A 13,926-nucleotide genomic window follows, 5' to 3' on the forward strand; every position below is an offset into this window, starting at 1 on the left:
AAATCCTCTAACACCTTTCATTTACTAAAGGGAGCAGGCGGAGCATTAGCCCTAACGTTTTGAAAACAAGTGATCTAACCTTCAAACTTTCACTGACAGTGAGCCCAAGCTATCACTGAATTGAGGCTTTTCAGGAGACAGGAGTACCGCAAACAACTGTCACCAATCTGATATTCCTAATTTTCAAATAAAAATCGACTATAGAACTCGCAATGTGTAATGGTGTGAGTTCTACAGTTGGTTTTTATTCGAAATGTGTGCTGTGTTTGAGAAAATTTGTTGCCATAAGCATGCAATGTGTCTTTCTTCCTGTTATCCATGATTTACGAAGGTAAGTTAGTATTCTTTGTTGTTACTATTCAATTGAGCTAACTGGTGAATGTCTATGGCACTTGTAAACTTAAACTCGTTGTTACTGAAGTCCAGTATTTGACTTGATCTGTCAGTTTTGATGAATTGTTCAGTGATAGATTGGAGTGATTACTAATTGCAACTGAACTTGTTCTCTAATTACATGCATCAAAGAACAGAGTGCGGTGATTTTCTTTTTTTGCGGGTTAACTAGTAGCAGAAACAGAAATCAATTGGTTTACAACTTAGCATGATGACGGCGGTTTGTTGGTGTGACGCTATAGGAGCGGATTCACTTATAATGGTTGAAATTGCGGTACAGGCAATTAAGACAGAAATCCAGTACATTACATGATTTAATTGCATGTGTTCATCTACTGGTATGCCTGCTTTTTCTGACAATGAATAGTCTCTGAATGGGAGTGGGGGATATCGTATGAGATCAGGTAAGCTAATCTTCATAGTCCTTATACATGTCCCTCTCGTACTTGGATTAGACGAATGTCACTATAGAAGTTAGATTCACATGCTTAAAAGTAGCAGAACAAATTTCACTGACAGACAATCAAACGACCATCTACTCGTACATTGACTGCGCACGCACACACATACAAAACTGCACTTAGTCGCTTGCTTCTGTTGTCGAGAATATCGTGAAGTGACATACTAGCTACAGTGTAATGATGGATATGTTTTGGAAGGCGATCATTCTGGAGCGTCCCACTGCGATAACCTTTTCTTGTCAGTCATAAATGAGTCCTCGTCTGAAAGGAAACTAACTGCAAGTCTAAGTGGCGGTGATTTTAAGATTCCGCCTAATAACTTTAGGTAGTAGATAATTTTCACATTGGCGTGAGCCACCATCTTTTCGTATACCGTTCTTAAATGAATCCTTATCAAAATGTTCAGATTATCTGAACGTTATGGTCTTGGGGGATTTGTCTTTAAGTATGGAAAATCCCGTCCTTCTTCATGCCATCCATAAACATCCAAATCACAGGAGGATTCTATCTCGGTATGATTGTGGTTCGATGCTCGTTTAATATTTGTTTTGACTAAAGTCCTATAGAACAGTGCTGGTCATACACCGATCATACAACGCTAGTGAAATCACCCACCACCTAATGGTCAGTAGTGCAGTCATAACATTTTCTTTGGACATGGGATGCCACATCTCGATTTCCTCTTTTATATTTTGTTTACTCCTAAGCAGTTTCCCCAGCATGATTGTCTGTCTGTACAGCTAGGGATAGCAGTACCTTTTTGATGGCGAATAGGACAGCGTTGTCCAAGATGTTGTGGAGTGGAGAAGATTGATTTCGGCCGTAAACGAATTACTACTTCCGTCAACCTTTATGCTTCCATATTAGTTGGAGAGTATAGAAAAGGAATAATCAGTTTTCAATTGAGATTTGTTTATGTTTTACATCAAAATGCTCGACTCAAAAAAACGCAATCTGTTCGACACGATGTAGATCGATACCACTCTTACTCAGTGGCAGATATAAACATGCGCGAGACCGCAAGCGAGGGAAAAAGTCTTTTTCTGCCGATGGAAAATATTTTTATTACTGTTCGTTGACGATTCTAACCGCGCGCTTTCTTAAACCTACTGGGAAATCTGCGACGGGCGCCGCTTGCAGTCGAATATTTTTCTGTCGGTTGTCACAAAAAGAGTTTTACAAACATGCCATTTGGGGATTCGAAATCAAACAAAGAAAAAAAAAATTACCTACTCAACCACCAAGAGTATCACAAATTATAAATAATATATCAGAATAATCCAACAACGTAACAATTTGTATAAAAATAAATAGGAAAACAAATCAATTCCGCAGCGTATTTCCGTCAACAGGCAAAATGGTCGGCAAATTTAATCATATTAGCAAAAAAAAAAAAAAACTGTTTATGAAAGCTAATTTATTTGACCATAACACATCATTTGGTCTAATACGTTTATGGAAAATGTTCGGGGGTGCATTCCACAAGGGTTTCAGATGGTATGAATAGAAGCGAAGCTCTAGAACCAGCATTAAATAGAATTGGAACATCATGGCATATCAACAGCTGTTTCCACTAGCTGTGCGTCATCGGCACAGAGGCATATGAATCCTTCCAAGTTATATGCAGAACAACTGGTGAATTGTGTTCTAAATTGTATATCACGGGGTTGAAGTCGCAATTTTGGCACGGTATAGTTGAGTGAGATAGACTTGAAAACATTTCGAAAATGACTGTGCGCGCAAATGCTATCCTCATATCCTATCTCGTGCTATAGCGATTTAACTAGCAGAAGCTATCAACCTAGTAACTACGAGACCATCTGCTTGCTCCCAGATTTTGTCGCCATACAGTTATGTATTTTTATACGTGTAAATTTTCATTAACATAGTGGTTTAATCATATTTATGCATCCGTGTGCGCGTTTGTTTTTCGCTTTAATGTTAAACAAAAACATCGATTTTCCTTAATGTAATTGCCCCTTCGTTTTTCGGTTTTCATACTGGGCGTCACTCGAAGATTTCATAATAAACTATCTCATTTCTAATAACCATCAAGTATTGCATAGTATTTTCAGGAATGAAAACAACATTTAAAAACGTAAAGTGACAAGACGTACCTGTCGAATGAAGCGATAAACCAGCAATACGATTATATCTGCCAACCTGTGGAGTACGCCTACACTTCAAGCACAGTGAAATACTGGTTACGAGATGTTGAGAAGCAAACACAACTAGACATTACATCTTCTACCGAAGATTAACTAGTGCCGCCATCTATTGAAAATAAACGAAATATAAGAGAGAGGACAGATAGCATCAATTTTCATTGAGGGTGTTAACTTGTGCTGTTTTTGATGAAAAAAACAATCATAAATGGTTGTCGATTTTGTAGACCTCCCTCAGTGAGACAAAATTCATTAAAATTATAAATCAGAATTGCCAGAGGAAAAGAAGCAGGCCATTTACCAGAGAAAGAGTTCGAAGATTTTGAACTACACAGACATGTATAAATGTAATGTTGGAAGGTGTTTCCAACATACCGTGGTCCTCTTATGTCTTTTATTTTATTTTTTTTTTTTTACTTTCTGCTATTCTTCTGACTTTCAAAAACTGCAAGATCGAGACAGGAAAAGGGAGGAAAAAGCGTCAGTTTTGAAGCAAGACTGTATTCAGCAAGAACTTTCTGACATGGCAGATCATTTACTATGTAATCTGTCTTACTCAACATTAGATCTTATAGCTCATTAATGTTTTTCATATAGGGAAGCATGCTTTCGAATTCAAAACATGTCATCTTGACAATGTTGCTTCTACGTCGAAATTACCATCGGAAACTCGCATACGTTTAAATGATGGCAGTGTGCCAAAAAAAAAAAAAAAAATCTCAGCGATTATATGGAATAGATTGTAATCTCTTGAACTGTAATTCTAACGATGGATGCATTGTTGATGTAATGAAGATAATTATCGTGGCAGTAGAGGAAAAACTTCGTCTCCAGTTTATACAAAACATTAGATCGGATTAAAAAGTAAGTTTTTTGACAGAAAAATCTCCCGTTATTCAATAAAAAGATATGAGATTCAGCAATGTTAATGAAATGTGTTTAGCTGTTGGAAATGCCAAGTCAGTCATCATTTTGTCTTTAAAGAAATTTAAAAAAAAACAAAAAAAAAACGCAAAGCAATAACACTTTAATATTACATCCTGGGTCTATACTTTTAATGATATCTTCTCTGTTTGTCCTTAGTTAAACAGGCTGACAGCTAGGGTATAAAATTTATTATGCAGGAATAAAATGTTTCTCTTGCAATCCGCCAGTTTTATGCTTACGTGTAGACGCACACCGAACCATACAGATTTTTGAAACCAAATCCGAAAAAATAAGAGGGTAATCCTTATTCTCATAGCGTTCCGTGTCTGTGTATACATTGAGTATGTTCATCTGGCTGCTATGCCTGTTTTGCAGGATGAAAACCCACGTTTCCGGGAGGGAACTTCCACTTCCGTATGAACCCCGCTAACACACCTTTAATTGAAAAGTCCTGATAAAAGTTCTTCGCGTTAGACGGGATTGGAATCCACCTCTTGCCAACCGAAGGGCATCGTCGAAACCGACTGAACTATGGAGATTATTGCTATAAAGCTGACTTTTTGTACTAATTTTAAGCTTAGAGCTGGGAAAGCAAAATATGGGCACCAATTCGGTGGATCGTGATTAGAGGTACTTAACTTTTTACCAGGATTACTACTAGTAGAACAAGTTATCTTGAAGTCGGGATTCCCCTCAAACGAGAAGGAATGCTACGTTAATTCATGCAGCGTATGGACCTACAAGTATTTCTAAATCTGCATATCGAAGATCTGTGGCCAACTTAACATTTTTTTTTTTTTGGAAAAGTCTTAGTTTATTATTATTAAGAGAGAACTCCAGAGAGAGGCCACATACTACATGCGCCAGCTATCATACTTATTTTTGAATTCATTCACACACCACATCCAATGGCAATCCATTCCAATCACGCACCACCCTATGGGAGAAAAATCTAGTCCTCACTCCCTTCTTAGCGGCATTCATTTTCAGCTTCCAAGAATGTACTCTTGTCCTTTCCCCATCCTTCTTTTCAAAAGTTTATAAGTCTCGATCATATCATCCCTCTTTCTCCTGTTTGTTAGTATCTGCAGTATACAAATTCTTATTCTGTCTTCATAACTGACATTCCACAGTATCATTTTTAACACTCTTCTTTGCACTCTCTCTCCACTGCATCAGAATCATAACGGAGATCACACCTGCGCACAATAGTCCAAGTGAGGTCTTATCAAGGCCCTGTAAAGAGGCAAAATGACATCCTTATCTTTACATGTGAAAGTTCGTTTCAGCATTGCAATCATCTTTTGAGTTGTATTTCCAATCTTTGCTACCTGAACTTCAACTTGCAATCTACTAACACCCCAAGATCCCTATCCTGATCAGTTTCTTCTAGCATAATCCCATCAATATAATACGACATTGAATATCTAATCTCGCCTTGTGCAATGGGATTACCATACATTATTTTCGGGAACAGGGAAGATTCTGCGGAATCTTCCCTGTTCTGAGACTCAAATTATATAGCCTGGTCAAAGTAATAGCCAGTTCGGTTTGAGGGCAGCTCGTTCAAGATTTTTTGTCCTTTTATACGTTTGTCCAACGGAACACTCGTCCAATCTCAACTCAACTTGAGGGTACATGGCAGGAATTTGATGATGACTAGACTCGTCCAGTCGGACATTTCTTCCGATCTCAATTTGTCCCATCGATGTCAACTGACTATTATTGTCGCCTGTGTCAACTGACTAACCTACTACAAGTTGCTGTGTAACAGATAAAATATAAAAGTTGCCGTGAGCAGATGAATAGGGATTAAAGATAAACGTCGTTAAGGGCTGAGCTTAATGACTGTGGGCAGAAGGAATGGGGAATAACAAATAAACGTCGTTGTGGGTAGATGAATCGGGATGTCAGTTCCGTCCGGCTGTTATTCCCATTTATCTGCCCACAGGGGCAGATAAATGGGAATAACAGCCGGAATAAATGGGAATAAATGGGAAAAATAAAATTGTTTTATCTGTCATCCCCATTCATTTGCTCATAATCATGAAGCTTTCCCCACAACAAATTTTGCATTTCATCCCCATCGATCCGCCCGCGACAACTTAGACCACACGCACTCTGATTCCACATGCAATAGTCTACATTCAAGACTGGAATATCATCATTGTTAATGAACACAACGCTTCCGGATACTACTGATCACTCTTTGAACACATCTTCTCAGTAATTGAACAAACACATGGCAAACATACTTAGCCAAATAGTACTCTAAAACGCAAGAAAACTGCAAAACATCTACTAACACAATTCAGAACCTATCCTTCTGGAGACATCTTTACACAGGACCTTCCAATGATAGAACTGGAAACAGCAATTAGTCAAACTGACCCTGTTAAATCACCCGGAATTGATCTTTGGACACATGATTAAAACATGGGTAAAATAGCTAAAACTGTCTTCTGAAGATATTTAACACTTCCTCACACGTCGTTGGACAGGAAAGAGTTCCTAACAAAATATCAAATTATTCAAAAAGTAAGCATTTCCCAAAGTTGCGGAAATTTTCCTGGGTTGCGTAAATACATACAAAAGGTAAGATATTGTCTGCAATGAAATTTGCCAATTTTGACGCGGAGTGACTTCAAGGAAATTATAATCCATAAATTTAATCATCCACTTATCATGTGGCGTTTGCACACCACCGCGCTAGGCCGCACGAAGGAAGTCTTGGTTTCGAGTCTAGTCGGCGACTAGAGGAAATTTTTCTAAGCCTTTTTTCGACCGATTCCCGAGTTAGTCGATCTCTGGCACGGGCAAGCAGGTTTTTCCTCCCGGAAACTCGGGTTTTTCGTCCTGTAAACTCAAGAAAATCGACCGTAAAACCCACATTATTTCAGACATTAAATATATTGTGTTAGGGTTAGAGACCACGAGATGGCGGCACATTTGAGCCGTCTCTCTTCACTGCGTACCGCTTAATTAGTGATAGCCTTGGGCCATCTGTCTCTGATTGGGTACCAGTGGAGATTGAACTGCCCACTCAGTCTCCAAAAGTTAGATAGGGCTAAATGGCCTCGCCTACTCCCGTATATACGGGAATAAAAAAAAAGGCGTTAGCTGATAGCTGAGCTGACTTATCGTTAAAACATAAGAAAACTAATGAACGAAAACTGCTGCGTTAGTAACTATGCCCTACATATTTCTAATTAGGTTTATGAACGATCACACATCTACAATTAAAGATTTATTTTCTAATTCTGCTAATAAAATGGTCAAATCGATTCTTAGGCTACCTGGATTTTTCCTCAGTGAAAACGCAAGAGTGATTCTGAGCCACTTGTTTTTATTTCTACAAGATATGCATGTGATCATTTAATTATAACAAATCAAATAAGGAAACAACATAATTAATTCGGGAATTGACTTCATCTTAAAACGATTGACCGCTGGTACGTGTTGAGTCTGTTTTCAGCCTCATACTGAGGATATTGCTGTACTAGAGAGAAAATGCGTTCTTGGTTACGTAGGTACATGCTATTCACAGGAGCCCTGATGTTTCTTTGACCTCCAAGAAGGCGTGTTATATCTTGTTCGTTCTGCATCTGTTCCTCCTTCAGGGAATCGATGAACCTCCAAAGTGATGGATGATGAATCACCATCAACTTTTGGAATTTGTTATGCCAACCTTCTACAGCATTGTTGGTTCTCTGTGTCCCATTGATGACCAAATCACGGACATTCCATACCTCGGGTGGAAAGCGAGCGTTTCCGCCCCCTAATGTAAGCACGTTCAACGTACTCTATAATTTCTTCCAGGTCTTCCGAAACACTCTCTGCAATGTAGTCAAATACCTCGAGTACGTTGTCGATCTGCACGAATGACAAGCCGAACAGCATTGATGCTTCTTCACGTATAGGACCTTCCTGCAACTTTATACTGCTGTGACAGACCAAAGCCGCCAAAGAGCCTGAGAAAAGTGACATATAGACAACATTTTATATTTGCATTAGGAAATATCTCCCATGCAGCATTCATATTCGCCAGCTAGAAATCCATCATAACAGTATATGGATTCACAATGATTCCTGCTTGTTTTGCGGTGTTGACAACATGCTGGTATATTGACCGATATGTAATCAGTTTTTTCGGGGGTTAGAGCGTACACCAGAGGCATGACATGCTCTCGAAATATTCCATGCATAGTAAACAACTGAGCAAATTGTGAAGGAGCCGTTTTAAATGTGCCATTGGAGAAGATAATGTCACTCGCTCCAAGTAATCTTAGGTGCTCCGTTGTGGCAAAAACAAGATGATCCTCGTCCTATTCACCAGAATCATAAAAAAAGAAATCTCTTATGATTTAACGTTAGTTGATATTCTTCCGGTATCTCAACGCCAACCAAACTTGCGGGAGTACGAGGCCTCGCAGTGCTCCGCCATCTATTGACTTGCCTCCGTAAACTATTCCTTTCCGGCAACATAAATAATACTTCATCTTGCTGAGCTTGTCCTATAGCATGTGAGAGTGAACCATGCATATTGTCTTGTGCTCTTCTCTTTAGATTATTTTTGTAACTTTCCTAACCTCTCCGTCCACGCCTGATTCATGTTGGTGATCGTCCTTGCCGTCTTTGTACACCACGATGTCGTCTAAACTGGCAGTTGTGATGCACCTAACATTGCAACTATCACAAACCTCGCATCGCCAATACCGTCTAGTCTTATTCTTGTTATAAGAATGAAAATGACATAACAATAATTTTGAAGATAAAGCATTGGTTTACCCCTGTCACTCATTACAATTTCCGCCATATTCAGCACTGCCAAATTTTAAGGATAAATTACAAAAAAAATTGAACGTCAATTGACTATTATTAATGATCGCAAGTTACTTATAACTAATCTCAAACCAAGGTGCTTTTAGAGTATTTCGTCCAATTATTTTCACATCGAAATAGGATTGGACCAATAACCTCAATCCCAGGTACTTATTTTCAAATTGAAATAGGATTGGACCAATAACCCCAAACCCAGGTGCTTTCAGGGCATTTCGTTCAATTATTTTCAATTGGACAAATAACAGTGGATGAATAAGATTGGACGAAATGTCCTACTAGACGAGATTTTCATTGGAAGAGATGCCCTGAAACGCCAGTTTAGCTGAACACTTCTAGCGCCGTGCTGATATCCCATTAGTCCTTATTGCAATTCTTATTCAGTTTGTCAATAGCTATAACACCTCCTCTCGATACACCTGAGGTTCTTCATTCATTGAAGAGGTAATAGTGAGCTCAATGTTGCATACACCAGGTTGATAGCTTTTATCAGAATTGGAATTCATAATTCGAACCTGTTCTGTATCTGTAACCCGTAAACCATCCGCATTTAGAAGAGTTATTCTTTCATATTCATTTTATTTTATTTTATTTGCAACATATCAATAGAATTTTTGTGGGTTGTCTTTAGCTTGCAGATTCACTTTCTTTTCATACTCAGACTTAGCTTTCCGTAAAACAGTTGACTATTCTAGCCTGCTGCTTATAATTTTTATAACTGGCATCATCCTTATGCACACGGTATTCCTTCCACATCATCCGTTTCTTGCGAATCTCTTGCTTCATAAGATTACACATCCATTTGACTCCTACTCTATTTATTCTTCAAACTCTCGGAACACATTCTGATATCGCATCATTTAAGCATTTTTAAATGCTTCCCATGTACTGTCGATATTCTTCCCATCGAACAACAGATAACATTCGAACATTATGACTAACTGAACTCGGTATAGTCCTCAGTTAGTCATAATTTCCTGCTTTGGTAATGCATTTCTTCATCACTAGCAGCCGATCCACATATTTCATCATTAGGAAACAATTGTGGCATTCTCTGATCGAATTTTGAAGCCTTCAATGAAAAAATGAGCAAGCAAAATTTCAAGATAACATTCGTGAATGCACCTACAAAGATTATTGGAAAAGCAAAATGTTCAAGATAACATTCGTGAATGCACCTACAAAGATTATTGGAAACCGAAGTCTTCATGAAGAGACAAATATTAATGGAGAAAGATTAATTTGGCCACATCCAGAAATGTAATAATAAGCAGCACTATGTTTGAGGAAGAATATATACAAAAAAACATGGAGATCTCCTGATGGTCATATATTCAATAAAAAAGACCATATCATAACAAGTAAAGACATAGAAATTGCATTCAGGAATATCCGGAGTTTCAGAGGAGCTGAGTGTGGTAGTGAGCATTTTCTAGTTGGTGCCTTGTTTAAGATTAAAATAAACAGTAAATTTTTTCAGCACATACAAATCAACTGATATACAATATTAACAAACTAGATATGACAGAAGAGAGAAGAAAATGAGTGCGAATTAAAACAAATTGAAAAATATGCACCCGGAGGAGAATGCAAATATTGAAAACATCTGGAATCATAAAATTAGCATAAAAGTGGCAGCAGAAAACTCAGTTGGGATTCCAAGTTAAAATACAACGTAACAAATGGTTCAATGAAGAATGTGAATTGGCAGTAAAGGAGAAGAAAAAAAAAACCACTTGGCGTAATAAACCAACTGGTATTCATTCTGCTTTGAGATACAAAGAGAGCAACAAGGAAGCCAATAAAAAAAAAAAAATTGGGGGGACAGACTGAAGAAATCCAGAAATACTTAACTTAAATACCAGAAAAAATTTTCATGAAACCAAAAATCAGACCCACATATGAAAACAACAGTCATCAACAATAGTAATGGACAAATACTAGCCACCAGAGATGAAATAGCAAACAGGTGGAGAATGTACTTGAACAAACTCCTAAATTTTGATGAACGTACTGTCATTCAAACAGAATACTTATCATACTTTTCGCCAAGAAATAAACCTTCCCTAGCTTGAAGTAGAGGAAAGTACATGGCTGCTCAAAAACAAGGCATCAGGTACTGATGAAATAGTAGCCGAACTCATTAAATATGGTGGTAGTGAATTCACCACTCATATATATTATTATTATAATCTGGTAAATTTAATATGGGGAAAAGAGGAGATACCCGTAGAAGGAAAGTATTGCTAATCATTCCATTTTATAAAAAGGGAAATAAATATGAATGAATAGAAAATTACAGGGGAATATCACTACTATCGGCAGGCTACAAAATTTGATCTAATATTATACTAAAACGAGTCTTATTTTATGTTGAAGAAAATATTGGTGAATATCAAGTGGTATTCCGGAGAAATAGATGAACAGTTGACCAAATATTTACACATACAGAGATACTAGGAAAAAAAGGGAATAAGGGAATACAATCTGCAGGTCCATATTTTATTTGTAGACGTTAGAAAAGCATATGATAACATTCATAGAGAAGGACTTTGGGGAATATTAGATGAACTAGGAATACCCCATAAGATAATACGTCTAATCAAAATTTGCGCCACTGACAGCCGAAGCATGATATTAACAAATGGAATTAGGTTTGAATCTTTTGATATTAAGACAGGATTGAAACAAGAAGATGCTCTTTCGCCCATCCTTTTTCATTTCGCATTAGAAAAATGCATTCCAGAAATTGTAAAAGATAACATAAACCGAAAAGTAATATTAGATATGCAGGCCTTGTTGGAGAAAATGCTGAAGACATTAGAACAACATTTAGAAAACTCAAAATTGCTGTTGAAAAACTAGGATTACAAATCAACCATGATAAAACTGAATATTTTAATGTATGCAGAAATCGCAATTAAGGGGAAAATGACAATTTTTACCATTGATAACCACAAATTTAAAAACCACCTGCTTCAAATATCTTGGAACATCGATTACTCAAGATCATAAAATTAGTACAGAAATAAAAGCTAGAATACATGCCTCCAATAGATCTTATCATTGACTACATCATTTATTACCTTCCAAAATTATATCAAGCAGAGTTAAAACAGAAATATACAAGATACAAGACAATCAGTTTTGTATGGAGCAGAAACCTGGAGCATAACAGATCAAGATGCAAAAGCATTGCGGATCTTTGAAAATAAAATCGTCACAAAAGTATATGGACCTATAAAAGATAACACAACAGGTGAATGGAGAAGACGTAACTAAGAGGTATATGAACTTTATAGATTCCCACTTCTAGTTGATGAGATTCAAGCAAGCAGACTGAGATGACTTGGATATGTAAAAAGAATGGGTGAGAAAAGAATGGCTAAACAATCATTCAAGATGAAGCCTGATGGAAAGTGACCCAGGGGTAGACCGCGGATGCAGTGAAAGAATAATATCCAAAAAGATAGCTGAGATGGGAATCCAGAACTGGAATGTAAAAGCTCAAGACAGAAAGGAACGGAAGAAACTGGTGTATGCAGCTAAGAAACTTAGAGGTTCAACTAGCTAAAGAAGAGAATCTTAAATCTTATGCTACTAGAAACACATGAAAATGAGAAACTATTGATCGGGAAATAACTCAGCATTTGCTTTGATTTTCAAGAATACAAACTACCACGTTTTAACTTTTACAGCTTATACATGTAGCGAAAAATGGAGAATTTTATTCAAAATATTCAATATATTTCATTCAACGTTAAGAGGGCATCATCAGGGAAACAGACCGTTAACTATATTTAAAACATGAATAACAATAATGAGTCATAAATTATGCGTATATTAGCTCGTGTCTCGGTCGCTGCGACCGAGACATATTAGTTCAAAAATGAAGTATTAGTTCAAAAGAACAATTGTAAAAAGTTGCGTAGTTAAAAATTATTAATAAAAAAGACATCCCAAAACTTGGAGATTGACATGTAGTCTGATCGGTTAAGGTTCGGACGAGTTCGTAGCGTTTTTTTAAATCGATTTTTTTTCATCTACACAGTTTTTCACATTTGTTTCTTTGAACTCTAATAGTGTAATCATATACTCTAGTTGCGACAGAGACAGTAGCTAATATATGCATGATGTATGAATCGTTATTATGATTCGTGTTTTGAATGCATTTAACAGTATTTCCCTGATGATGTCCAATTATTGGATTTTTTGAATAAAATTATATTTTTTGTTACATGGAAGTTGTGAAAGTAATTTCAATATGTCTAGTGCACAATGTTAAGAACACCACATTTTGTGTTCTTACATCATCAAAAAAGTTTGGATATTCTGCCGACTTGTTCGTCATTACTTACTTTTAGCATTTTACGTTTTTGTCTTAGAAGTCGGGAAAAGTAAGTTCATACGAGATATACCTAGAATGCTGTCATGTCACATAATCAAATCGATGGCCTTTTCTTAGAAAATTTTTGATTACAACACTTGAGTGCATAAAAATGCATTTTAAGTACAGATTAAAAAATTGCTGAACCAGAATTCTGTTATTCTGTTTATTGATTTATGTTGTGAATTTTGTGATTTTAAAAGATATGAAATTTATTGAAAGTTAATTTGGAAAATTTGAAGGCAAAGGTATTAATGCTATTGATGTTTTATTAATGCCTGCCTTGAATGGGCGAGCCTCCTGAATTTGACTTTTTTTTTTTTTTTTTTTTTTCCCTACGTGACACGGAGGAAGGGAATATGAAGCTTGTTTGGGTGCGTCGCCATGCTAAAATTAACGTAAAGGCATATAATGATTAAGAAGCGGATGTACTGTTTGTGAATTGCGTGATCAGACAATATTCACGCGAGATTTGTTTTCAGGTTGTTTTGCGGAAGGAAAAACTCGTTTCCTGGAAAAGGGGGGGGGGGAGCGGTGAGAGGGTACCCACCTCCGACATCGAATAATTCAGTGTCATATAGAATGAATAGCGTCATTGACAGGATTCGAATTTAGAAATTCTTTTAAAAAATAATTTTAATCAGGAAGGAAAATAAAATGCATTTGTTTTTAAAAACTAAGTATAAAACACAATTTAGTTTTATCTAATTTTGCAGTTGAAATTATCCAGTTATGCCGAAACAATATTTTTCAG

The 13,926-nt window shown here is 36.8% G+C and overlaps 1 protein-coding gene across 8 annotated transcripts in view; it reads right to left on the reverse strand.

Annotated features, from left to right (window-relative positions):
* Positions 1-3,031, reverse strand: part of Rph (Rabphilin) — a 695,894-nt gene extending 692,863 nt beyond the window's left edge. For 6 of the 8 annotated variants that reach the window (XR_016549578.1, XM_090406052.1, XM_090406053.1 and 3 more), the window contains exon 1: positions 2,972-3,030. The gene's annotated coding sequence lies outside the window, so the exon portion shown is untranslated. Of the gene's footprint in view, positions 1-2,971 lie in introns of all 8 variants that reach the window. The other 2 variants (XM_090406051.1, XM_090406050.1) reach the window with 1 other exon arrangement.
* Positions 3,032-13,926: the final 10,895 nt, after the last annotated feature.

The sequence above is a fragment of the Typopeltis vanoorti genome, chromosome 16 (assembly GCF_054136105.1).
Source record: "Typopeltis vanoorti isolate ZY-2024b chromosome 16, IOZ_Tvanoo_1.0, whole genome shotgun sequence".
Lineage (NCBI taxonomy): Eukaryota > Metazoa > Arthropoda > Arachnida > Uropygi > Thelyphonidae > Typopeltis > Typopeltis vanoorti.